This window comes from Vitis vinifera, chromosome 5, assembly GCF_030704535.1.
Source record: "Vitis vinifera cultivar Pinot Noir 40024 chromosome 5, ASM3070453v1".
NCBI classification, from domain to species: Eukaryota; Viridiplantae; Streptophyta; class Magnoliopsida; order Vitales; family Vitaceae; genus Vitis; species Vitis vinifera.
In genome coordinates, this window is record NC_081809.1 from 15,904,870 (window position 1) to 15,932,286 (window position 27,417).

At 31.3% G+C, this 27,417-nt stretch overlaps 1 pseudogene; it reads left to right on the plus strand.

Moving 5' to 3' along the window:
• Window positions 1–2,324: 2,324 nt before the first annotated feature.
• LOC100262279 (beta-galactosidase 10-like) lies at window positions 2,325–27,417 on the plus strand (annotated as a pseudogene).

Genomic DNA, 27,417 nt, shown 5'->3' on the forward strand with positions numbered 1-27,417 from the left:
ATTATTTTAAAAATGGTCAAAGTCATAATCACCAACTAGGACTTTAACTTTATTTTTTATTTTTATTTTTATTTATTTTATTTATAAAATTATGTTGTTTCATTTGAAATATTTAACTTTACTTTTTTTAAATAAAAATATTATTTTATTTTGATTTTATATTTATTAAAAATATGTGTGTGGTTAATAAACTTATCTCATTATTTAAAAAATAATAATATAAGAAATTAAATAATTGATATTTTTAATTTGATATAAAAATATTTTTGTTTAATTTTATTAAAACAATTGGCACTATATTTAATATAAATATAATTAGTTAATTATATTTAAATATAAATAAAATAAAATAAATTATATTTATTTAAAATAAATAAATTATGAAAGCCTATTTAGAAAAAAAAAAACAAATAATATAAATCATTATATTAATTAATAATTTTTTATATACTATATGTAAGTGGTATATAATATCACATGTATATAAGTTCAATTTAAGTTTAAAATTTATCATATTTTCATTTAAATATATAATAATTTGTTCATAATAAAAAAAGTAAACAATGTAATACAAATGAAAATAAACACAAAAATTGAAAAACAATCCTCAATGAGTGCCACATGATGGGGCCTTTCTTTTTCTCTACGAACGCCTATGATACAAAGACATATTTATTGAATTTATCTATACAATCTACCATGTCTTAGTATGTGTAGGTTGAGATGGAGCTGATGGAGACAAGACTAGACGTCTACGTGGACCGTGATGTTGCCTAGGTGGGCATACATCTAGCTCTGTAACATGTGTAAGGGTATGATGCATGGTAGTCTCTATGGGAAGAGGTGTAGGCGATGGTAAGGTGATAGATGGTGGGGCGATCTCAAGTATAGTGATATCTGATATGGTACCATCTAGGAAAGATGATGTAGGAGATGGAGAAATGACATCTAGTGTAGTGGTATCCGATGCAATAACATATGATATAGTGGCCTTGAGGAGAAAAGATATAGGTGATAATAGTGAGGTGACATGTGGTGTAGTGGTCTCCTTGAGAGAAGGTAGAGGTGATGGTAGATTTATTATCGAAAGTGATGTTAACTTAGCACTCATGTGGACGATTAGTAGTAGGCTCTATTCAACACAACGTCCAAGAAATGCTCAAGAAAACTGGAAAGCAAATCACATATAAAAGAGATTTGAGAGACAACCTCACTTTATTTTTTCATTTTAACTCATGCTTCGTATCAGTTTCTCGCATTTTACCGAGAAAATCTCATATCATTTCCAAGAAAAATCCTTACCATCGTATCATTTCCAATCTCAAGCTGTGATAAGAGATGTTTCATTCGGCTGACGACCCTCCTGATCTAGGGATCCCACCTAACTGCGGCCCTCTGCTCATTAGGAGAAACCTGAACTCTAAACCTAACCCTCACATTCGTTTTGACCATCAATGCAATGCCCCACTGTAGGGGATTGGGGGGGCTCGAGCTCACCAAGGCGCTTTATGTGAGATTCTTGACATGTTCTTTTATTTTTTCTGCTTTGTTTATAGTTGTTCTGATGATCATGCATGTGTCTTTATTTCAAGAATGCCCATTTCTAAATAGTAATATTTGCTTCCTGGCAAGACATATTTTGGAATGATAGTAGTGGTAACAATGCCTAATGGTTTGTTTTTCTCTGTTTCTTTGATTTTATAACAATGCTCTTTTTGTTTCTTTGATTTTTAATAATACTCATTTTAGATATTTCAATAGGGATTTCATCTATTTTCTCAGTAACCAAATCTGGTGGTATTTGTTTGTCTCTTAATTTATGTGGTACATTTTGGAATAACAATATTTGCTTCCTAATATGAGAAAATTATTTTCAAAATGGTAGTCATAACAATGCCTAATTGTTTATTTCTTGTTAATTTTGTAGACCTACCAATTGTAAGTAAGTGCTTGCTGCTTGGATTTTTCTAAAATGAGTATATAGGATTATTGTATTGCCTACATTTTAGAGAAAGTCTTAAGGTGAATATTGCATTTTGTGTTTTCTCAACAACCAATCATTCTTGTTTCTTTTTATTTATTATTTTTTGTTTTAATTTATGTTGTGCTCATTTTGGATGAGAAATGTACCTTTGGGTTTGGTATTTTGGAGGAAAATTTTAGGATTATTTTCTTTTTAAAGCAAGAAAAGTATTTATGACTTGATTCCCACACGACCTAATCATTGTTTGATTGTTCTCTCTAAGGTTGTCATTTTTGAATAACATTTGCAGTTTTTCTTCATAATTGTTTTTTTTCTCTTTTATACATATGAAATGGGGTAGATGTGGTCGGGACTAGTTAAAACAGCTAAGGAAGGAGGGATCGATGTGATTGAAACATATGTGTTCCAGAATGGCCATGAACTTTCTCCAAGCAATGTGAGTGAGAGTAAATGTATTTAGTGATGCTTAAGCTTGATGTTTCTCTATTTCAATATTTGATAATTAAATTGATTTAAATTATTTTTCCTTGTAATTTGAAAACTTTTAGTATTACTTTGGGGGGTGGTACGATCTTCTCAAGTTTGTGAAGATTGTTCAGCAGGCTGGGATGTATTTGATTCTCCATATTGGTCCATTTGTTGCAACAGAATGGAATTTTGGGTGTGTAGACAACATCAACATATTGTATTTTTTATATTAAGAATAATGGAGGTTCACCCTCATTTCTATTATTGTTTTAATGAATATAAATTTTGTGAAACTCTTTGAATTTTAACCGGTTATTTCCTAGGAAAGGAAAAAAATTAAAATGTTGTGTTATGATATAATGGGGTTCCTATTTGGTTGCATTACGTGCCTAGAACTATCTTCCAAACCAATAGTAAACCCTTCAAGGTATGTAAACGGGAACGTAGATGTCTGGTTTTTGGTATATTCATAAATGTGGTTCTAAGAACCTTACTTTTTAATATCTTTAGGTGATGGTGCTTCTGTTTCCAAATGAAGTGTGGCTTTTTCTAATTGATTTTTCTGCTTGAATCTTACCTTTTAATATCTTTAGAAAATGGTGTTTCTATTTCAAAATGAAGTGTGGTTTTTTCTAATTGATTTTGTTGCTTGTTGTGATTCAGTATCACATGCAGAAGTTCATGACACTCATAGTGAACATAATGAAGAAAGATAAGCTTTTTGCATCTCAAGGAGGTCCTATAATCTTGACGCAAGCAAGTATAACTCTTAATATGAAACTAGTTTGGTGGAAAATGTGTGGTTGATCTTCTTCTTTGGAAAAATAAGTAGATCTATTGACAAAATTGGAGGAATTTGTCAACTTCTTTTACAAGTTTTCACATATACATCAAGACATCTAATTATATGTAGATGATTTAGGGCTTTTGATTTTGAAATTTTAATTTCCACAATTCTGCACACCTCAGTGGGGAAAATTATATAGAGAAAATTGGTTGTAGAAAACTTACAAGAGTACCATGTTTTCAGCAAGGAAAACTATACTTCATTGAAAACAAATTCTATGATTTTCTAAAATACGGAAAAATGTCTTCTCATATTTAATTGCTTATTTTTCCTTGGAAGCTGCTTGCTCTGTCAGACTTTTTCCAATCACAACATTAGTTTGTGGTGCTTGTAGAGAGATATGGGAAAGCCATGCATATAAGACCCATACATCAAGTTGACAAGAGCATTTGGAAACTGATGCATAGGATTACCAATCATGGTTGTTTCATAATGAAGATTGATGATCAAAAGAGACTTGATGTTTGTGGAGAATTGATTTTCATTGATGACGAATAGTTGAGATTAGATAGGGGTATATACAAAGTTGGTAGTATATACAAAGTTGGTAGTATATTCAAGGAAACTATATATTCCATCTAGGCATAATTACAAGATCACTACCTCTTAGGATTGAGTATGTATAAGGAAAGATGCAAAATCATAGAGAATGAGATTTCCTAAGATTCGGGAGATTTCCTACAACAGAATTTCAACAATGTTCCTTAGACTAGTACATTTTCTTTAGAATATTTTTTTGTTAGTAAAAGTGAGGATGGTGGATGGGACTCAGGACTATGTTTCCCTTAAAATTGTAAGAACAAGGATGAAAAAAAATGCACTTCCAAGGTGTTCTAATTGTATCCTTTGCCAATCAGTTAGTAGGAAGATCCTTGAATATATGAATTGAATTTTGGAAAAAGAAAGTTTTGAATGGATAAATGATACGGAATTTTAATGCACAAGTTAAAATAGAAGGAAGGGTAAAATTAGAAATAGGCACATGCAAAATTTTATGAGGTGACCAAATAGGGAGGTATTGTGGTAGATATTGTAGACAATGCTTGGGAAAATTTGAATTAATGTGTATTGAAGGTGCTTTTTGGTATAGCAACAGTGAATTGATTTGTTTATAACAATTCTATATAGCAACAATGAATTGATTTGTTTATATCAATTCTAGAACCTTAATGAGGCTTAGTGGTGCAAACTATTTTTGCAGTATCACTGTTGGGTGCTTGTCGAGCATTACAAAGAGGGTTAGGCTAGAGTCATTATGCCTAGGGATATAATGATGCTAAATAACCCAAAAAATGGTGGCTAGTGATGAGGAAGCTAAGAAGTTGTAAGAGAAAATAGTAATGCATTTTGTATAGCCTGTCCTTCCCTGCTTTTCCATGAATAGTGATGAATGGCTCCCGACTGGTGTTAGTGGAAGTGGAATTCTTGACAATCTAGAATAACATGAGTAAATTAAACCACATATACCTATATTAGCCAACCTTTTTTGTGCATATATGTTCCTATATTCCCTGCTTTCCTATTCTTCTCGTTTATTCTTTTTTTTTTTCCTACAAATTTCAAAATATCCCGATTTCATAAACATGAAGCAAACTAGTTGGCATATTGATTATCTAGCTAAATGTCGTGATCATATTTCATTTTGTTCTTGACTTCAAAGTTTACCCTATTTTTTGAGGATTTGTTTTATGAAGCCCTTTTAGCATAAGAATAATTTTGAGAATGTAAGAACTCCTGTCCTGTTCCATGAAAGCAACCTATTGGATCTATATAATTGGTTTGTAATAGGTTTAACACTTTATTCTCTCTGAGGGAAGAATGCTTTTTACCATTATTTGATGTTTCACATTAGAAGACTTGAGTTTTGTTGTTGTTAAATCTTGATAACTTGTTCGCCATATTGTGCAGCTTGAACTATTTTTCAATCACTCTTATCATTATTATTGTTATCTATATAATTCATTTTGGTTTACTATTTTGTATAATTATGTCATATATGTGCTATGTACCTGTGTAGGGATATGATTGTTTGAAAGTGAACTTTTATCTTGGTGTTTGAAACTTGGAGGCATCTATGACAATGATATTAGTGGAAAACAATTATGGCTTTTCATTTTAGGCTTCTAAAATATTACAGTTTTTTTTTTGTTTTTTGTTTTTTTAATTTTTTCAGGTTTTTTTATTTTTTGTTTTACTGTTTTGACTTATGTTAGTTTGGTCTTTGAACGCTAGTCAATCTCGGTACATTCTAGTTCATTTCCATCAATGTGCTTCCTTCACGTTACTCTATGACCATATGCTATGGTGTTGAGATTCCTATAAGCAATTTTTTCTTCCTTGCAGGTAGAAAATGAATATGGAGACACTAAAAGAATTTATGAAGATGGAGGAAAGCCATATGTCATGTGGGCTGCCAACATGGTTCTTTCTCATAACATAGGTGTGCCTTGGATAATGTGCCAATAGTATGCTTCTTCTGATCCTATGGTGTGAGTTTTATGATTTCAACAACCACTTAGGTTTTGTCAACTTAAATGACAACTTATTTAATATCTGAAGTAAAGCTCCTATGTTGATATATATATATATATAGTATATTTAGTGGAATAAATGCAGATGTACTTAAAGGACTACAGGTTCTAAGTATGACAAACAATAGGTAAATGGGTTATGCATGTGCATGGGTAACTGATAGATCTTATTACAATATTCAACATATTCTATATACAATCCCTAATAATTTCTATAATACCCATATAGTCTTAAAAATGGTAACAACTATGGAAGTTCAACTTATAACTTACCCAGTGAGGAGTAAACATTCTAAAAAAGGGAGTTCTCATTCGGCTTCCTGAACAAGTGGCAATCCAAAATCATGATTGAATGGAATTCACATAAATTCTTTGGTCTAGAAAACCATAGATATGTTGAGCTCAAATTCTATCCTACATACTAACATAGCCCCTTAATTATCTAGCATTCCTTATATCACCCAAATGATAGCTGCAAAAGCATAGTTCCACAAATGCCTACCTATCTTTTCCTACGAAAGCCTTCCAAAGATAGTCATGAAGTTAAATATCTTTTGGAGCTGCCAAATGCATCCTAATTGAAGAACATAACCTTTCTTAAATCTCAAAGGAAGTTTAGCAGTGAAATGAATAGATTGACCTAAAACTATCAACTTTGAAGGAAGTAGCAAAAAATGTTTGTTAAATGCCGACACGAAGGGATCTAGGCTATGAATTATGAGAGGTTGGAGTAAGTTGTGGTGTGCCTAGGTTAAGAAAGAAGGCCTGTATAGTGTAACTTAGGGCTACAAATTGAATTAGAAAATTGAGGCAAATGAATATCTAACTAAAATCTAGTCAATAAAGGAATGAAAGAAAATAAAGAAATCTTAAATTATTCTATCAAGACTATTTAGGTAATGTTATGAAAAAAAAAGTATTTAGGTTATTCTGGAGATTAGATTCTTTCTTATTATAATTATTTAGGAGTTTTAAAATTCTCCTTAAAAGAAGTTTCCAAATTAATATTTTTTTTCTTATAGTCTGTGTTTGATTCTTTTGAATTTAGAAGTCTTTTATATATATATATATATATATATATATATATATTTTGATTTGAAACAAAAGATGTATTTATTATGGTTAAATAGAAACATGAAAAAGATGAGTAGTCCTCCCCAAAATTATGAAAACTGGATCAAAATATGATTGAACTCCTCCGTCATACAATGAATTTATATAAAATTTTATGAAGAAAGTTTATAAAGTAACTCTTATCACAAGAAGTTTATAAAGTTTTAGATTTTTTTTTTTTTGCAAATTTATTTTCTTTTAATCTTTTGGAAAATATTTAATAGTTTTAGGAAAGGAATTAAAATGTTAATATATTACTACATATGTTATGTTTACGTTTTATTCAATTTTTAGGGATTTCTTAAGTTTATAAATAACATTAATTGATGTAAAATGAGATGAATGATTTATTATTATTATTATTATCATTATTATGCTTGACTCCATTATTTTTCTTCTATGTGAGACTCATAGAAGGCTTTAATGAGGCTTTAAAGATTTCCTATTTTTTTTCTTTATTTCTTTATTTCTTATTTTCTTATATTTTATTTTTACTTTCCCTGATTGACATACATTTTATTTCTTGCTCCACCTATCAAAAAATAAAATAAAATATAATAATTTCTTACTCCTCTTCTTAAATCCTAAACAATCGAATCCCTAACCGACCTATTTGATGGTGGACAATCATCTTAGGGTTTTCCTACATCCTCAACAGCAATTGTAGGGCTACTAAGTTATGGTAGTAGCTATTTGAGGGGAAATGGTTATTGATAGTCAAAGATTAAAGAATGTGTTTGTTGTTGCAAAAACCAAAAGGAAAAAAAGAAAGAAAATAGAAAGGAAAAAATAACAAATTGGAAGAAGAAAGAAAAAACCTCTAGAATCACTCTAGTTGTTTTCCAGTATCATTCATTTTTATATCTTCTCTCCATCCACTATTCCGTTGTTATATTAAGTCTTCTCTCTTTCCCTCTTTCTCTCCCACTAACTATTTCACAGTATGTGTGCAACATGTGATAAGTAGCAACAATTAAATTACAATTTTCTTTTTATTGGAGTTAAGAATCAGTAGGAAAACAAAACAATAACAAATTGCAAAAGAGCTATTTTTAGCTCTTTATTCTATGTAAGATATGTGTAGACCCCATTTAAAAAACAATTGTTTTTAGTTTTTTTATTGCTTTTATAGCATTTTTTTTTTCTTACCTACCCAGAGAAGCTGGTAGTGTTTGGGATGAGTGAGGGGCCAACTTCCATGAAGTTTCATGCATAGGATGCGTGGCCATGGACGTGACCACCCCGCCATGATGGTGGTTGAAATTGGAAATGATGGTCTGGTTTGAGGGGGAGCAGGCGGCTCGGCGGGGATGAAGGGATTTTTTTTCAGCAGATTATAGAGGATAGAGACGATCTGGGAGGAAAGGGGAAGGAAAAGGTTCGAGTAGAGAAGAAGGAGAGGGAGAAGAAGGGAGCATTCCCAGGTATGCCGTTGATGACTCCCTACTTTTCTTTATCATCTTATTGTTCCATTTTTTTTTCTTTCTTTGGTTATTTTCTGGTTACTTTTTCTTTGATCTAGATGTGGGTAGCTAGTCATTGATGTATTTTTGGATGAGGTTTGAGTTATCAGTATGCTTTGATATTGTTGGTTCATGTTTTGTTCATAAAACTCCGTTTATCACTCATCCGAAATCACCATACCCATTTTTTTTTTTATCCCCCATACCCGTTATCACTCTCTTGCAATACCCGTTAGCCCACGTTCCATTCACCATCACTCACCACCCTCCATCTACCCCACCTCTCTAGTATATTTTCCATCACTTCTTGTGTGCATGGAATCCATACACGTTCACCATCACTCACCACCCTCCATCTAACCATGTCACCACCATTATCTCACTAGCTCCTCCACAACCCATTCACCAAGCCCATGTCGTGCCCATCACCACATTCCCCACTCATGTCTTCATCCCACTACCCTCTAAATCTTTCATCCTATTATCCAACCCATTTCTCTCACTATCTCACATCTCTCCTCTTTTCGCTCACCCCTAACTTGGAGAAGGGCCGTCCCATTTTTTTTTAGAGAGTTTTCCCCCATTTTTCCCTCTCCAGGGATTCACTCTCACTGGCCGGCACCCCACACGCGGATCTTCCCATTTTTCCTTTTTTCTGCTCCCCCCCAAACTGCCACATGTCGGCCCTAGATTTTTTTTTTCTTTCCTTCTCCATCTTCTTCCTCCTTCACTTCCGCCGGCGCCTCAGGCGTCCCTCCATCCCCATTTTTTCCCTCCCATTTTATTTTTATTTTTATTTTATTTTATTTTACTTCCCGAAAACCCGTCCACCCTCACTGTCGTCGGTAGGGCCACCGACCAATCACCATCGGCGACCCCCTTCCCATCTCATCCGTTTCCGTTATTATTATTATTATTATTATTATTGTTGTTGTTGTTGTTGTTGTTGTTGTTGTTATTGTTATTGTTATTATTATTATTGTTATTATTATTGTTATTGTTATTGTTGCTATTTTATTTTATTTTAATAGTAATTGTTGTTTGTGAAATTTGGATTGTTGAATTAATATGAAATTTGGGGTTAATTTGTTGTTGGTAGATTAATACGTAATTTGATTTAATTTATTGTTAGTGAATTAATTTGAAATTTGTTAATTTGGGTTTGTGGGCATATTGTGTTTGGTGATTAATTTGGGGATATTTGGATTATATCAATTGCATATTGTTTATTTGGACTTAGGCCTATTGTTAAGTTGTTATTTGTTTGGGCTTATTGGATTGGGCTTGAAATATTATTTCTCTTGACCATGTATTTTTTTTTTTTTATGTGGGCTCGTTAACTGATGTGAATTTTGGGGCCCATAATGTGGGTGAGATTTGTTAGATTATTTGAATATTTGATACGGGCTTGGCCAATTTGAATTGTTTAATTTGGACATGGGACAATTGTGCTGTATATTAAACTAGGCTTAGATTATAAAATATTAAATTTAGGTCTAGTAGAATTTATTTTAATTTATCCAATTTTAGGTTTGGTTGATTGTGTTTGTATTTTTTGTTATTAATTTAGATGTTCTGGGTCGACCTATAGTAATTTGAGCTCATTTTAATTGGTGAAATTTATTAGGCTAATTTAAAGTTTGAATTTGGGTTTGAATATTATACATTTTTAGATATTTACATTTGTGTCATTTTTGTTTTTGCATAGACCCATTTTGCAATCTTGTTGGCTGAGTACGAATTGATGACACGTGGAGCTTGTTATAAGTTTATTTGGGTATATATTTTATTTCCCACTTTTATTTGGTTTTATTTTTATTAGTTTTTTTAAGTATTCGTTTGTATATATTTATTAAGTGTGTACAGAATTGAACATCGAACAAATTAGAAATTTTGTTTAAATGAGAGGAAGAATTCAGTAAATGTATTTTGATAAAACAATAATTTTAAAATATCATTTTTAAAAAAAAGAAAGTTTTTTTTTATCATTTATAAAAATTTAGAAAAATGCATTTAGAAAAATCCAAAAGAATTGTTTTTAATAGAATTCGAAAAATTGTTTTTAATAACATTGTCCAAAAATTTCTTTGTTTAACAAAAATTGTCCAAAAATTGTTTTGTAAATAAAATTGTTCCAAAAATTAATTTTTAATAAAATTATCTAAAAATATTTTTTTCAAATGAATTTTTTTTCCTTAATTAAAATGAGATTAAAATGTTTTTCAGAAATAGAGAATTTAAATATTTGTTTTTCTTTTTAATTAAAATTTCTTTTGCAAATAAAGTTATGTCATTTTAAATAATTTATAAAAATCACTCTTTTAAATGAAAATGAATCTAAATACTTTTGTAAATAAAATTGTAAAAATTCATTATTTTCTAGTAAAAGCAAGTAAAAATAATTTTTGTGCCCAAATTGAAATTTTGTAATAAATTCTTTTGATAGTGTAAATAGCTTTTTTGAAAATTGAATATAACTGAAATTGAGAAAATAAATTGATTCTTTTTTATAAGTAAATAAATGGAAATCATTAATTCAAAATCGTTTTTAATAAAATCCTTTGAAAGTTCTTTAAAACTTTTTTTTTTAATATCTTTTATTTATTTAACTTAATCAATCATTTTGCATAATTCTCTTATTATTTATTTTATGTATTTTTGTAATTAGATTTCATCATTGTTTTTGTGCATATTAATTTTTACCATGACTTGTATATTGATTATTTTTCTTGGTATCCATAATTAATTAATTAATTGCCACAATTTCCTCAATTTGTTTAGTAGAGGCCGTACGTATACGGGCTTATAGGGGTGCTACGGCTCACCACCGTACCTTCCCAATGAGTAACCTGACCCCTGAACTCAGACTTGGTTTTTCACAGACCCGTTTTTTCCTTCAGGAGTCACACTTAGGGTTTTTTTTTTCTTATTTTGTTTTTCCCTGTAAAAATAAAACAAAAATAAGTGGCGACTCCAAGTCTTTTTCTAAAAATCAAATTTTCACCAAACAAAATAAAAAAAACGAGTTTTTGCCATCGAGTGGGAATGCATCGAGCAAAATGCGGGGTCCACAATATGGTTTTCATTTTTTATGTAAGGAGAGAACTTTTTTTTTTTTTTAGCTTACCTTTTATCACATATTGTATACATTGTGTGTATTGGGTGCATCATTTCTTAGGTGCTAATAATATATTTTCTAATGTTCCCTTTAAAAAAGAACTCTTTCCTTTCTTTTTCTCCTTATTGTTCTCTTTTGATTGGTAAGGATTGTTGAAAATTTTGACTTTCAACTCAAATCAGAACCTTGAATTTTTTTCTTTGCAGATCAACACTTGTAACTCATTCTATTGTGACCAATTCACACCAAATTCTCCAAGCAAAGCCCAAATGTGGACTGAAAATTGGCCTAGATGGTATTGTTATAGCTAACTTTCAATCTTTAAATTATTGTAATCTTTATGAATTTGCATTTTAATATTTCATGGTAGACATCTATTCAATACTTCTTTTTTGTTTGGTATAAGGTTGGGGTTAAAATGCTTCTATATGTTGCTTAATACCACATTCACATGAAAAGAAAGTCAAAGCATTAGGCAGAAAAAGGAAAAGATAATGAAAAATTTATGATATAAATTTAATATTCTAATTATCTATATAAGAAAATGATTCTTGTTGAGTACCCATGCAAATTTAGTGTTGGTAAAGAATAAATGTCACATACTTTTTGTATGCACACAATTTTTTTTTTTTTAGTTTTTTTATATGAAATTTAATTGAAAAAATAGAAAAATACAAGGAAGGACGAGCTATTCCTAAAACTAATTAAAAGAAAAATGATATAAAAAAAATGAAAAACAACATAGCCAACTAGGAATCTAAGAGAGCATCCTAGAGAACATATCAACAAAGATATCTCAAGGAGTAATAATATTATTTCCTAGGAAGCTTTCTACATAGAGGCTATGCAATTATAATGCATTGATTGGTGAAATACTAATAGAGAAGCCTTCGATATGTTTACTAGCGATAAGAAAACATAATATTATAAATACATACGTATATATTTACTATAATGCATTGACATATATAAAACTTCTAATAGTACTGTTTTAAAAATAATCCTCATTGCAATTTTACATTTTTAAAATATTATAGATTTTATCTTGCAAAAGTTGAGAGAATAATTTTTATCTTGAAAAAAATTAAAGATTTAGAATTAGTCATGTAAAATGTTAGACTTATGCAATTTGGATTAAAAATATTTATATTTTATTGATTAAAAATAGCGATTAAGAAGATGATATTCTTAAGCCCTATTTGGGATAGCTTTTCAAATGCTAAAAGTTGCATTTGAAGATCAAATACAATTTTTAGCAATGTTTCCATAGAACTTTCAACCATAGGCTACACACTTCCAAACATGATTTATGTGTGTTTCAAAGAAGCAAGGAAACCCAAGCTTTTCTTCAAATTGATTTGAAAAGTAAATTTTTACTCAATAAGAATTCTTCAAAATGTCATAATTATTCTTATTCATAAAAAATCATTTTTAAAATATAGTTTTTAAACTACAATTCAATCGTATTGGGGTAATTATTACTTTTACTTCTACGTCTTTTACCATTAAACACTATACCAAATAAGGTTTTAATCTTCTTTACAATATTTGAATTTGATAAATAGTTATTAAAATTTATATAAATCAAATCAAATCAAATAAATAATTACAAAACCATTTTTAAGTAATTTATATTTAGTTAATAGAGTGTGACTAATTAAATGCATAAATGTCCCTAATTTGGAAAAAAAATTAAGCAGCTTATATAACTGGTCTTCATTTACCACCCAAGAAATTAAAGTATGTATTTGGTGCATGAATTTACATTATTTAATAAATGAAAAATCTTATTTAAAATTTTGATTATTTCATATCATTATGTCAAGGAAATCCAATGTCCATCTAGGGGCTTTGAGGACACCCATTCTCCATTTTGAAAGAATGAGTTTCCTTGAAATTAGGTGGCACCCACAGGTCTCCTGATTCCATTTCCAAAAATAAACATTAGAATATAAAAAAGGGGGATGACTTCCTTTCATTTCATTCCTCAGGAATAGATTAAACATGCCTTGAGAGTAAAGGTTTCTTAATAATCACTGAGGTAAGCCCTTAGTCACTAGTTTGGCCTTGAGGCCTTTTGTGGGATCCATCACTTTGTGCTTCATAGTAGATACCTTTTCACATCCAGTTGTCTTCTTCACTTGTTGCTTCTTGCATCCTCCCTTGCCCTGTGGATCTATCCTGCTTTTCAAGTTCTTGCCAAATGTGAGGTACCAACTAAGGTGAAAGAGACATCTATTCTCTTCTAATCTCTCCTGAATATAAATATTTGAACTAGAAGATATATGCTTTAATGCTATAGGATCAAGTTCTACACTGACCATTGTAAACCAAAAAAAAAAAAAAAACTAACAAAAAACACTGTTGGGGTATTTGAAACAAATGGGAAAAACATATAGGACTCTGTAGGGTCCATAAGATTCAATTCCCATGAAGGCATTCAATTGAGAAGGTAAGATACTATAAGAACTGCATCACCCCAACATGCCTCCAAAAACTTGCATAGAGAACATCAATGTCTTAGTAACGTTTACCGAATGATGGTTTTGTTCCTCTACCGTCATTCATTTGTTTGATAGATAATTCCATGTTCAATAAAATATAAAAAAAAACTGCCATATGTATATTCTCCACCACTATTAGGCTTAAGCACTTTAACTTTGGCATCATGAATTTAATTGTGTTTCTTGTGATCTTGTCCACATCCAACAAAGTCTTGCATCTTAAGGATTATATATATAGACATCAACTTTCATACTGTTTTGTGGATTTTATTTTCGAACCAAAGCTGTTTACTTTCTGTATTTATCTTTTTTTTCTCTCTCTATTTTTTCACCAAAGGCTATTGAATACATCTAATGAATATGAGCTTGTTGTGTTATTTCCTTTTTGGCCTCATATGGTAAACACAAGCTTAGCTGGTTATGCTATGTCCTTTGTAGCCACATAGAGTTACCACTTCATCTTTTTCAGGTTTAAAACATTTGGGGCATCGAATTCTCACCGACTACATGAAGATATTGCTTTTTCTGTTGCTCTTTTTTTTTTTCCAAAAAGTGAATTACTACATGGTATTTAAAATAATTTTTATCTACTAACCTGTCACACTTTCCACTTTACCTTTTTGTTCACTCTGCGTGCTATTTAAATATGATTTGTAGGATCATTTTTATCAACTTCTGTGTGTGGCCTTATTTTACATTTTTTTGTTTTGGTTTAGTATCATGGTGGTACAAATTTTGGTTGCACATCTGGTGGACCATTCATCACTACTACTTACAATTATAATGCACCAATTGATGAATATGGTGAGCTATCTACAATTCTTACTCTAAGTATTAACTCCTCAAGTTAAAAATCGGTACAAGAAAAAACATTATTACATCAAACCACATTTTAGCACTCCCATTCCAAAACTTAATTATTTCTCCATTGCCTTTCAGGTTTAGCTAGGCTTCCAAAATGTGGACATCTTAAGGAGCTTCGTAGAGCTATAAAGTCATGTGAGCATGTATTGCTTTATGGTGAGCCAATTAATTTGTGACTAGGTCCTTCACAAGAGGTGATTCCTTTGAGCTTCCTTATTATGTCACTATTTGTTTTTTGCTAGTTATAGTTATTAATCCCATATATTATTTAATAGTTTCTTGTGATTTCAAGTTGATAAATTTATCTCCCTTCTTTTAAGTCAAAGAGTAAAGTTAGTTTCAAACAAAAAGTGAATTACAATGTGAATAATACATAATTTCCTTTGCATCCTCACACAAAATCAAAACATATTTATAGCAAGAGTTTCAATTTATGTGCATTCGCTATAAATATAGTAACTAAGATAAACAATACTGATGGAAGAAGTTTTGGGTTACCTTTTGAGATGCCCAAAAACTTTGATTGATTGTTCATAATTGATCAATTATATTGCTTTTGTCAATGTAACTTCAATAGTCTTCCTTTGGAGCTCTATATCTTTTAGATTCAAATTAATTGCTTGTCCAATTTCCCCATAAGGATAAATTATTTCTTTTCTATAAAAACATATCAAATTAGCAACATTAATTTGCTACCTCAAAACGTAGTCAAAAGTATCAAAAACACTTTTATGACTTATTATAATTGTAATAAGCCCTAAAGATCTCACATAGTGAGGATGCATGATTAACCACTCACTTTCCTTATTAGTCATATATATATATATATATATATATATATATATATATATATATATACATATATATTATAGATAAGAAAAATTTGTATATAAAGAAGGGAGGGGACACCAAAAACGGTGCCCTCAGAGTGTACAAGAAGTATACAAAAGAAGCCGAAAGACTCAAACTAGAGGGGGAGGGATAGAAACAAAAAAAATCACATGCCCTTACTTAGAGCGTAACCAATCAATGAAGCTTACAAGCCAAAAATGGTTCAAATCTATAGACACCCTAACCCAAGACCATAGGTTATATACAAAAGAATTTTTCAATCTTTGGAACGAAAGCTCCTCATTACCAAACGCTAACAAATTCCTTCCCTTTCCTTCCAAACTATCCAAAATATACATAAGGGGGCCGCTTGCCAAGCCTTTTTACGAGCTTTACCCATAAACGACCCTTGCCACAGAGTTTCCTTCACTGAACAAGAAAGAATCCAAGACATAACAAAGAGGGAGAAAAGAAGATTCTAAAGAACCAGAGTATTTGCACAATGAAAAAGAAGGTGATCAACTATCGCTACTTAAGAGAGGCAAATAACACATCTATTTGCGAAGAAGTGCCCCCTCCTTTGAAGTTGGTCCAAAGTGAAGACTTCCCCCAAGAAGCCTCCCAAGAAAAGAAAACCACCTTAGGAGGCACGCTTGATCTTCAAATACTACCATTAGGGAACAAAGGAGAATATTCGGGCTCCAAGATAGAATAAAGAGACTTAGTCAAAAAGGTCCCACGCCTCAAAACTGTCTAAATCACTCTATCTTCCACATCCCTGTGCACCCTAAAAGCTTAGATCTTTTGCAGAAAACATTCCACTAACTCTAACTCCCAATCAGTAAAGGCCCTTGAAAAAAGAGGGGTTCATCCATCCCCATCACCATCAGGGTTCTAAACATCCGCCACCCAAGCTTCCTTAGATGAACAAATGGTAAATAAGGAAGGGAATAACTCACAAGGTGGCTCATTCTATACCACTTGTCCATCTAGAATCTCACTCTCTACTCAATACCCACTTGGTAGGCCAACCTACCATCAAATAATTCCACTCCTTCCTAATAGATTTCCACATCCCACACCATATCTATCACTCACTTCGTGACTGCGCCACCCCCATCCTCTTCACCATACTTTTGATTGATGACTTACTTCCATAGGATCTCTCTTTCATTGGCATACCACCAATTCCACTTGCTTAAGAGAGTTATATTCATCAGAGAGAGATTGGGTGATTGATGACTATATTCAAATAATTTTTTATCAATCATATTCAAACACATAGTATGAAATACTTGCTACGGTGGTTTCTTTTTTACTTGGAGAGTGTATGTCATGCTACCATGGACATTAAGCAAAAGCTTCACACTAGTAACTTGCTTGAGTTTCATATCTATAGCTCTCCTTGAACTTTTTACACTAGAACTCAAGTTGGATTTAAAGAGGCAAATGTCATTGTGTACAATCACATTCAATCAAGTTGGATTTGTTATAGGCCTCATCTTGATACTTAATCATGGCGACATTCATCATCTTTGTATACTTATCATTCATTTATCATTATTATTATACGATGTACAATCTCAACTTATAAACACATTAATTGGGGTGTTTATTCATGTGAGAGAGCCAACCTTTACTTGATGGCATGCCTTTAAGTGTATATTTGTGTAAGTACCAATTCAACAATTTTATACTCAATGACATGAATAAAAAATACTTGACTCATTTGATCGTGTAGAGTATGTTACATCTAATCAATAATGATCCCATGACATATGATTGACATAAATTATAATCAACATAGTCCTAATTGAGCAAAAAATTGGCGAGGAGGCATTGAAGCAACAGACATCCTCTAAGTTATCTTTTAGCTTTCTCCAGTGAAGCTGTAAAATTTAGTTTGTTTTAGTTTTTTGATACCAAGATGTAAAACTTAAGTCCAACTATGTGTTGGTTATCATATGCTCTAATATCCATTATTTTTTTTTGTTCAATATGCCCATTTTATCATTTGAGCATCAATTATTGAATAACCAATATTTTTCTAGGTTGATGTCTATGCAGATTCCTTAGGAGGGTATGCTGCCTTTATCTCAAACGTGGATGAAAAGGAGGACAAGATGATAGTGTTTCAAAATGTTCCTATCACGTGCCAGCATGGTCTGTTAGCATTCTACCAGACTGCAAGAATGTTGTATTTAACACTGCGAAGGTAGGTTTTTGGCATCTTCATGTGCCTCCATTCTCCAAAACATCCCACCATTAAATCACACTGTAGTAGTCTTACAATTGTAGTTGTCTAGAAATCTATAAATAAAATTTAGCAAGGTGTATGAATAGAAATAAATAGATAATTGTGAATCAATTAGTGTATTGTATACGTCAAAGGATTCACCAAGCACAAAATCTTGAAGTATGCATAGTCTATGAAACTGAAGTCTAATATGGTTGATATTATGAGAAACTTAGGTAGTATTTGATAAAACAAAAAATTAAATACTGAAAACTTTAATGCTGAATAATAAGTGCTGAAGTAATTAAAGTGAAAAATGTTTGACATCATCATAGGTTTAAGAGCTGAATTGAAAATGGTTTATTTTATAAGTTTAACTATACTCATGATATGACATATTTTATATATATTTTTTTGAAATAATATATGTATACTATATTGATCAAGAAAAATATCAATTGACATAAAATATTATATAGGGGCTCTAATAAAAAAAAAGGGGGGGGGGGGGGGGGGGGGGGTGGGGGGTTATCCTTAAAAATAATTAAACAAATAGATAGTTACAAAAGATCTTATATAATTGAAATAACCAAAAAAGTTCAAAAGTGACTATTAAATAAATCATTTATATTTTGCTTACTAGAGTTGAACATATGAATTTGATCGTGTTCTTACCCTTCTAAATTTGTTGAATGCAAAACTTTTATTATTGTTAGGGGTAGTTTCTAAAAAATGCATCATTAACCATTATTCTTCAAAGGTAGGTATGTATTGCTATACAAATAATAACAATATTTCTTTGCAACGGGAAAAGATACGATGCCTTTGTCTTCAAGATTGAAAATTGTTACTATGAAACCTTAATAATTTATGAACAATCTAATTTACTTCATTATAATATTTTTTTAATGAAAATCATTTAAGAGATCAAAATATTACAATAGAAAGAAAGAAAAATCTTATTAAACATGTATAGTTCCTAATAAATAAAAGTTGTGTATTATTTCATTTGTTTCACCATCATTTTTATTTTATTTTTATCAAAACCATCCTTCCAATTTTTCTTCTCGAACTCTACAAACAAAAGATTCTTAGAATCCTTTAAGAAAAATATAATTTTTATAAATCAATGACATAAACTTTATTTATAATTCTAATTTTATTGTCTTAATGAACTAACAATAAAACCTTTTATTTGAAAAGAAATTCAATTTCAATCTAAAAATGATTTCGTATAATTCTCTTAAATGAATTAAAATAGAGTATAATTCAATATATTTCTAATTCAAAATGTTAATTTTACTGTATCAAAAAATTAATAAGAAAAATGTTGTAATTCAAAAAATGATAAATTGTAGTTAGATGAAAAAAATCTTTATTTTATAGAAAATGAAAAAAATAGAATAATAAAGATAATCTTTTAGAATTCGCTTATGGTGTTTTTCTTTAAGAGGTTTGTCAGTTCTTTTTTAATAGACAAATTAAATAGTTTTTTGGTGGTTCTTTTTAACATTCATTTGTTTAATTTTTCACTTTCTAGTAATAAGTTCTTTTATCAAACACCCCTTTAGTAATCATGTAAGTAATATCGACTATATTGTTTTGCTTCCATGCGAACACAAGTTTGGTTGTACATGAGTGAATTATGTAGCATGTAAAGTAACATGCATGTTAGTGTAGAAGCAGCTACTTCCAAAGAAGTGAATTGAAACAAGGCTGTTACGGTTTGAAATTTTGTTATAAGACACATTTACATCAGTGTGAACAAAACAACAAGAGTCCCATTTTCTATCTTAACTCCATAATGTAATTTTCCTTTAAATGATCTTGCAATGGTTGACAACTAAACTCTAGATACAATTGTGGCAAGTCCTATTCATGTCTTTAATTCTATTTTTTGACTCTTGCTATTCTTAATTACCCTTGGCAACTTACATATTGACTTTTCAACATGTTGTATCTCAAATTTCACAAGTTGAAATGGTACTAGAAGATTTGCAGCCCTCGCTTGTACCATCAAATAAAGACTTGAAAGGTCTTTAATGGAAAACCTTTGTTGAGAAAGCTGGGATCTGGGGTGAAGCTGACTTTGTTAAAAATGGTTTTGTTGATCACATCAATACCACAAAAGACACTACAGACTAACTCTGGTACACCGTAAGGTTGGTCTCACTTAGGGTAAAACTACTAGCATGTTCTTGTTCCTTATGTTTGGTTGTTTCACTAAAAATGATTTTGCATGTCTTTCAAAAGTTTTGGTTAGACTCAAAATGGTGTGTGGGTCAGGTTCTAATTTCACATCTGTTCAATCCTTGTAGCTTCAGGAAATAGTTCTTTGTGGTTCTGGAGCCTTTGTTTTTCATCTTGTTTTTTGTCCCATTCCTTACAATGGCCGTCAAATCTCACATTTTCCCTAAGGATCGAAGCAACAATTTTAACAAACCTACTTATACTAGAAAGGCCACTAATAACTATTGGTTAAGATTGACACGGAAGGCTTCTCTAGACTGTGGGGACTTAAGAGCTTTGGGTTTTCTAGTGGTCCTGCGAACAAAAAGTTCTCTAAACGCCTTATTGTGCAAAAGAAGGTTTGACTTTATTGGGTAACACTATTGAAGGTATGTATCAACAAATAAGGAAGCCAATAGGCAGGTCAAAGAGGAGCTTCTACCTCAAAAATGAACTTTTTACCCCCTTGAGAGTCATTGGATATTCTTTTTTCTTTTGCAGTCTTCCCTTATGAAGAATCACTCATCCTTCCTTAAGTTTAATTTCTTTCTTTAATATATAATAAGTATTTTAGTTTATGCTAAAAAGAAATAGAATCATGTTGATCTAGTTGTGATTAGTGCAGATTCCCACATATTTACAATTTAGTATTCTAGTTAGGGTAGCCTTGAAGGTTAAGTGAATTGAAAAGGACTTTCTTAAGTCAAGATTTAAGGACTGTAGTAGGTATAATTTGATCAGTTGGAAAATGATGAGCTGACTAATTGCAAAGGTGGTCATTTTCAAGTCAATATGACCATGAGAGACAAGGCCTTGATAGGGAATATAAGCCATAAGACAATTGTTATGATATTAATTAGGTTTATAGGAAACTAATCGATACCCTGGAAAGCCATCTCACAGGGGCCTAAATCTGTCTTCTCGCATGTTGATACTAACAATAAAGCTCTCATTTATGTTAAGCTTGAGACTTCAAATTTTTTGAAAAGTACTTAGATTATTTGGAATATAAAACCTTGTCATGATTATTTAACAATCCACATAACTAAGTTAGGATCTTCAAAAACTCTCAAAATCTTGATGGTTTTGGATTTTTATTTATTTATTTGATATCTAAAACCTAGTACTAGTAGATAAGTACAAATACTTTTGCTAATAAGAATGAGAATGAATATTTAAGATACATAAATGTTGGTCTCTCTTTCTTAATCATTCTGTTTTATGATAGTTTACTCTCATGTTAATCTAATCGTACCTCCAGCCAAGCTTACTATGGGTTTCACTTGTTTCTTCTTGGTTCTTGAACTATGACTTATCTAAACTAGACAATATCTTCTACTTAATTGATGAGCGTTTTAAGCCTAGGTGTACAGAATGTAATATACAATTTATAACAAGTGAACTATGCATTATAGTTGGAGTTCATTGACATTGATAACATCTGATTCTTGTAGTATTTTTTTTTGTTGTTAGTATAACTGTTGGTGAAAGTGAAAATTTCTTGAAAGAGATAAGCCAACCAATTCTCCTAGTTGAATCAAAGGGTCATGCCCTCCATGCTTTTGTGAATCAAAAACTTCAAGGTTATTATTTATCTCTTCCAACATTCTATTTTAGCATCATTTCTTCTGTTGTTGTTTGCAGTATTAAGTAGTTAATCAGAATGCAAAACTGCACCTGTCATTTATGTATCATTAAGAACTTATATGCTCAAAAGTTGTGCTAGTGACTGTCACTAGTGAGCTTGAGTTTCTCCATTATGAGGCTTTTAGTAGGACATGGGGGTGTGGTGGGACAGAATTCGCAATGTTCTAATTCTTGATTATAATCTATGAAGAACAACACAGTGATCAATCAATTGATCACAAACAATTACAAGTTACAGACATGATGAACAATGGAATGAAAAAATAGGATAAACTTATTGATTTGGAATACAAAGCCAGGACTTGAAACAAGCAATATGATGAAAATAGAAAGAAGGAAAGAAAAAAAAAGGAAAATTGGCAGAGCTAAATTACATCAGTAGGCATAAAAGATGTATTTTTTTTAATCCTTTGAATTCTTCAAAGCCTTTATTTATCTCACTTTTATTCTTAAACCCTTATTTCTTACTTCATGCTTGCAGTCTTTCTGTAGTAAAACGAAAACAAATAATATTAATTTCAAATTACTTTGAAGTAAAGTTCCTTGGTGATTAATTAATCAATGCCACTTAATATCAATATATTTATGATTTTCCTATAAAGAAACCTAATCTCTTAGTGATTAGTTAAATTGCATTTTGTTTAGGAATAGAGCATATTATTACCATCCAGCTTTATTATTGATCTTTGCCCTAAATCCTAGTAACTGCTTGTTTATTAGGTATTCTTTACTCATTAAGAAAATGTTGTTCCATTGATATTTTGCTCTTTCATATTAAAGTGAAGTAATTTTGGTACATAGTAGTGCATTATTCTGAGTGCATGTTATCTTAGCCTTCAATATCTGTCAATATCTCCCATATAGATTTGTGTCATTATATATTACCCTAAAAAAGAATACCTATGGTTAAAAAAAGAAACCCTAAACTAATAACACGATAACTCCAATGATCCAATTGTTGAATAAATTGGGTCCCGTAATAATTCTAACAGAAAGAAAAGAAGTGTTTTGTAAAACATTGTTTCCTTTATTCATATAATAGATCTCATATTTATTCAAAATTTTCATTTTGTGTCACTAACTTCTACTATGTCAATGTTCAATTGGTATCTTTGTTGAAATCTCGACATTTTCAACTTTCATATGTATATTGTGTCAATGGTTTATTAAGTTCCAAATTGTATTTCAATCATCTAAATAATTTATCATTGGTTATCTTTTATATTTTCTAATATTCAGGTAGTGCATCTGGAAATGGATCACATTCACCCTTCAAATTTGAATGTCCCATTTCTCTCAAGGCAGGAAAGAATGAGATTGTTGTTTTGAGCATGACTGTTGGCTTACAAGTAAGTTGCTCTCCTTTATTTTATTTACTTAAGTACTTGACTCTTGTTGGAAGGATCTGGTTGTTTTGTTTTGATTGCCTCACACTAACTTTATATGGCGGAATGGGCTATATGTTTCTATTGGAAAAGAAACACTCTGCATAAATACATTTCCTTCTCCCATATGGTGTTTCAACCTTCACAAGTCCTTCAGATAAAATGTTCATTGCAACTTTCTCCCATGGGCTTTGTTTGACGTCTTTTTGTATTTTTTATTTATTTATCATTTAGGGGCTAATTTTGATTTCCTGAATGTTGACATTTACTCATCATGAGATATGCCGGAGGTTTTTTAAATGTCAAACACTATTTTTATAGTGATTACATCAATTGATTGCTTATGTCTCTCATCTACGTTCATAAGTTAGATGTAGGGTATATGTAAAAGAACTTCTTGCCTTCTATGAGACTAGCTGTTTTTTTTTTTTTTTTTGGTTGCTATATGTTGAACTTTTGCACCTAGGATATGCAAGTCAAAATGAATAGGCATTTTATTAATTACAAACCTACTTGCTTATGGGAATGTATTATGGATTGCAGCATGACTTGAACTAGGTTTGAAGTTTATTTCATATGCTCTTTATCACTAACTGGTTTTTATTTTTTATTTTTATTTTTGTGTTGTTTGTAGAATGAAATACCATTTTATGAATGGGTTGGAGCAAGGTTAACAAGTGTAAAGATTAAGGGTCTAAATAATGGAATAATGGACTTGTCTACATATCCTTGGATCTACAAGGTATTTCTCTTTGTTTTGTCTATCAATTTACATCCTAGGACCCTACTACTTCAAAGCATTTTGATCTCTTAGCTGTTATAAGAAACTTGAATAGTTTTTCCCAACAGAATGTTGATCATATTTCTAGTTTACCATAAAACTATTTTGAACAACCTGGTTCTATTCTTTTATGGCCTAGATTATGTACGCCAGTTTTTGGTTTCTATAAATCGACTACTAGGATATCACACAATGTGGATCCTTCTTTATTTGCTTGTCAATCATAGAGGTAGTGTCCTGATAAATACATAAAATTAATTTCCCTGCTACATAAATTAGAACAACCATTATTTTAGCCTTTTGGGGCTTACAGGCAAACCACATAGTTCAACTCACAGAAGGGCCTAAGGAAAAGGCATTAGGATTCATTTGTTAAAATATTTCCTTTCAAATTCACAACTCAAAAAATGGGGCTTAAATGTTATGCACTTGGCTTCTTGCTTGGAGAATACTTCATATCTAAGAAATTCACCTTTTATATTAACCTAAAACAAGGTCCTATCAGCTAACAAGTTTCTTTTCCTCTATTTAATTTAATTTTATTTGTTTATTTATTGTTTTTATTAAATAGTTCTTTCTATTGAAGAGTGAGGCTTGAATGTGGTGCACGTAGGCCTCTTGCCTAGAGAATACCTCATATATAAGAAATTCACCTTATATCTATTAACCTAAAACATGGTCCAGTTGATAGACAACTTTCTTTTCCTGTGTTTTTATTTTATTTTATTAAAACATTGTGCCTTAAGAGGTTATTTTCCTATTCTCGTCTTTATATCTAATCTTGGTTTCTTTTCCCACCATTGGCAAGCATATATGGGAAATTTTCAAGTTTTTCAGGAGCGAGAAGTAAATTGAGAAATACTTCTCATGTAAGTTTACTCCATATTCCCTATTCTCTGTCGTTTCGCATTGTTCATCATTCTTCTTTGTTGTATTAAGGTGTTATTTGTTGACTGCATGTATGTACTTGAGAGTTTATTTTAAATCTGTTGATTGTTATGTTTATTTGTGAGCTTGACGTTTGGTTGTTTATTTCTCATTTCTTTGGTTGTGTATGAAAAGAATTTGATTTCCTTTTAACTGCATTGTGTCATAGGATGTTATTTTCCTTTTCTCATATTTTCATCTAATCTCGGTTTCTTTCCCCACCAATTATAAGCATATAAGGGGAATTTTGAGGTTTCTCGGGACCAAGAGAAGTATATTAGGAAATACTTCTTGGGTAAGCTTACTCCGTATTCCCTGTTCTCTTCCATATTGCATTGTTCATTATATTTCTTATATTTGGGTATTATTTGTCGATTAGATGCATGCATTATTGAATTCATTTTGAATTTGTTGATTTCTATGTTTGTTTGTGAGATTGATGCTGGGATGTCTTTTTTTTTTGGTTGGTATGAGAATAAATTGATCTCCTTCCAACTACATTATGACTTAAGAGGTTATTTTCCTATTCTTGTCTTTATATCTAATCTCAGTTTCTTTCCCCACCATTAGCAAGCATATATGGGAATTCTTAAGGTATCCCAGGAGTAAGAGAAGGAAATCGAGAAATACTTCTCATGTAAGTTTACTTTGTATTCCGTGTTCTCTGCCATTTCACATTGTTCATCATTCTTTTTTGTTATATTAAGGTGTTATTTGTTGACTGCATGTATCTACTGGAGAATTTATTTTAAATTTGTTGATTGCTATGTTTGTTTCTGAGTTTGATGTTTGGTTGTTTGTTTCTCATTTCTTTGGTTGTGTATGAGAAAATTTTGATTTCCTTTTAACTACCTTGTGTCATAGGATGTTATTTTCCTTTTAATGTCTTTTCATCTTATCTTGGTTTCTTTCCCCATCATTATAAGAATATAAGGGGATTTTTCAGGTTTCCCATGAGCAAGAGAAGTGTATTAGAAAATACTTCTTAGGTAAGCTTATTCTGTATTCCCAGTTCTATCCTATATTGCATTGTTCATTATCTCTGTTATGTTTGGGTATTATTTGTTGACTGAATGTATGCGTTATAGAATTCATTTTGAATTCCCTTATTTCTATGTTTCTTTTGTGAGGTTGATGCTGGGATGTCTATTTATTTTTTCTTTGGTATGAGAATAAATTGATGTCCTTCCAACTACATTGTGCCTGAAGATGTTATTTTCCTATTCTCGTCGTAACATCTAATCTCACTGTTTTCACATTTATGGTTGTTGATTTACTCACTGCTTTATCTGTCACTGTTTAGATTTAGGTTGATTTTGTTTCATTAATTTTCACTGTGGCATGTGTGGATATTGATTTCATGTTCATTTTCATTTTTAATCCACCCCAAGTTCTCCTTGTTCGATTAGGCTCACGGAGTGAAATGTGAAATATGGCTTTCGTTGATACCTTTTGTTTCCATCCTTTATGCTCTATTTATGTTCTTGTTTTTCTCTGTTTATTGCCTCTGTGTTTGCCGTTGATGTTGGTTAAGCTATGTTGCTTGCAACATTGCCTGGGAAGCATTGCTCTCCTGGTCAACCCCTTTCATGGCCTACTGATGTATTCCCCTTAGTGAAGAACTGGATGTTGGACCCATAGCCTTGCCTCCTGATGATACGTTCATGCAGTTATTGTTGTGGATTTCAAGATGAGATGGGCTGTAGGATGTTTATAGTGATGTCAGGAGCCAGGTGCATCTGACGGTTTGGGTAATCATAATAGCATGGGATGTTTGGTTTTGAGAAATCTGAGCATCTTTAGAATAGTCCCAAAACTCATTTAGCAAACGAATACCCCTACTGCCGCTTGTGAACAGTGCACCCAAAGTCTCATCTTGGGCCCCTCACCTTGGCATGGCCTTGCTAAGCCATCTTGATGCATGTTCAACGGCATCACGACTATAAGAGATGACCATGACGACATTTTATTGAGGAAGAAAGCCTCCACATACACCAAAAGGAAGGGAGACTATACCACGGGTCTTTAAAGAAAAGTTGTGGCTTTCTAAATGATACCTTGGACACCCTATAAAGGAGAATTCTTCAAAATATCAATCATGCATTCATGGGAATAAAGCTGGTAGCGTGGTCCCTTTTCCTGCCACCACCCTTGATTTCTTCCTCTAAACTAACCACCATTCCTCGCCCTTTCCCAAACCCATTTCTCCAAGACCCCATCTCAATTCTATGCTTCCCCAAATCCCTCATTTCACTTCTACCAATTTGTCTCATTCCAGATTTCATCTCAACTAATATCATTTCCATGTCATGAGCTTTGCACACATCATAATATATGTAAAGTTTAATTTTGCTTGCATAACCTTTTGGTTCACTGTTTATTCTCCTTTAAGCTTTATCCAATTGCAGTCTCTGCTTCACTTTACTCGGTACTTGGTGTCTCTATCCATATCTCTGTCCTTGATTGCCACACTTCTCACATTGTCGTAA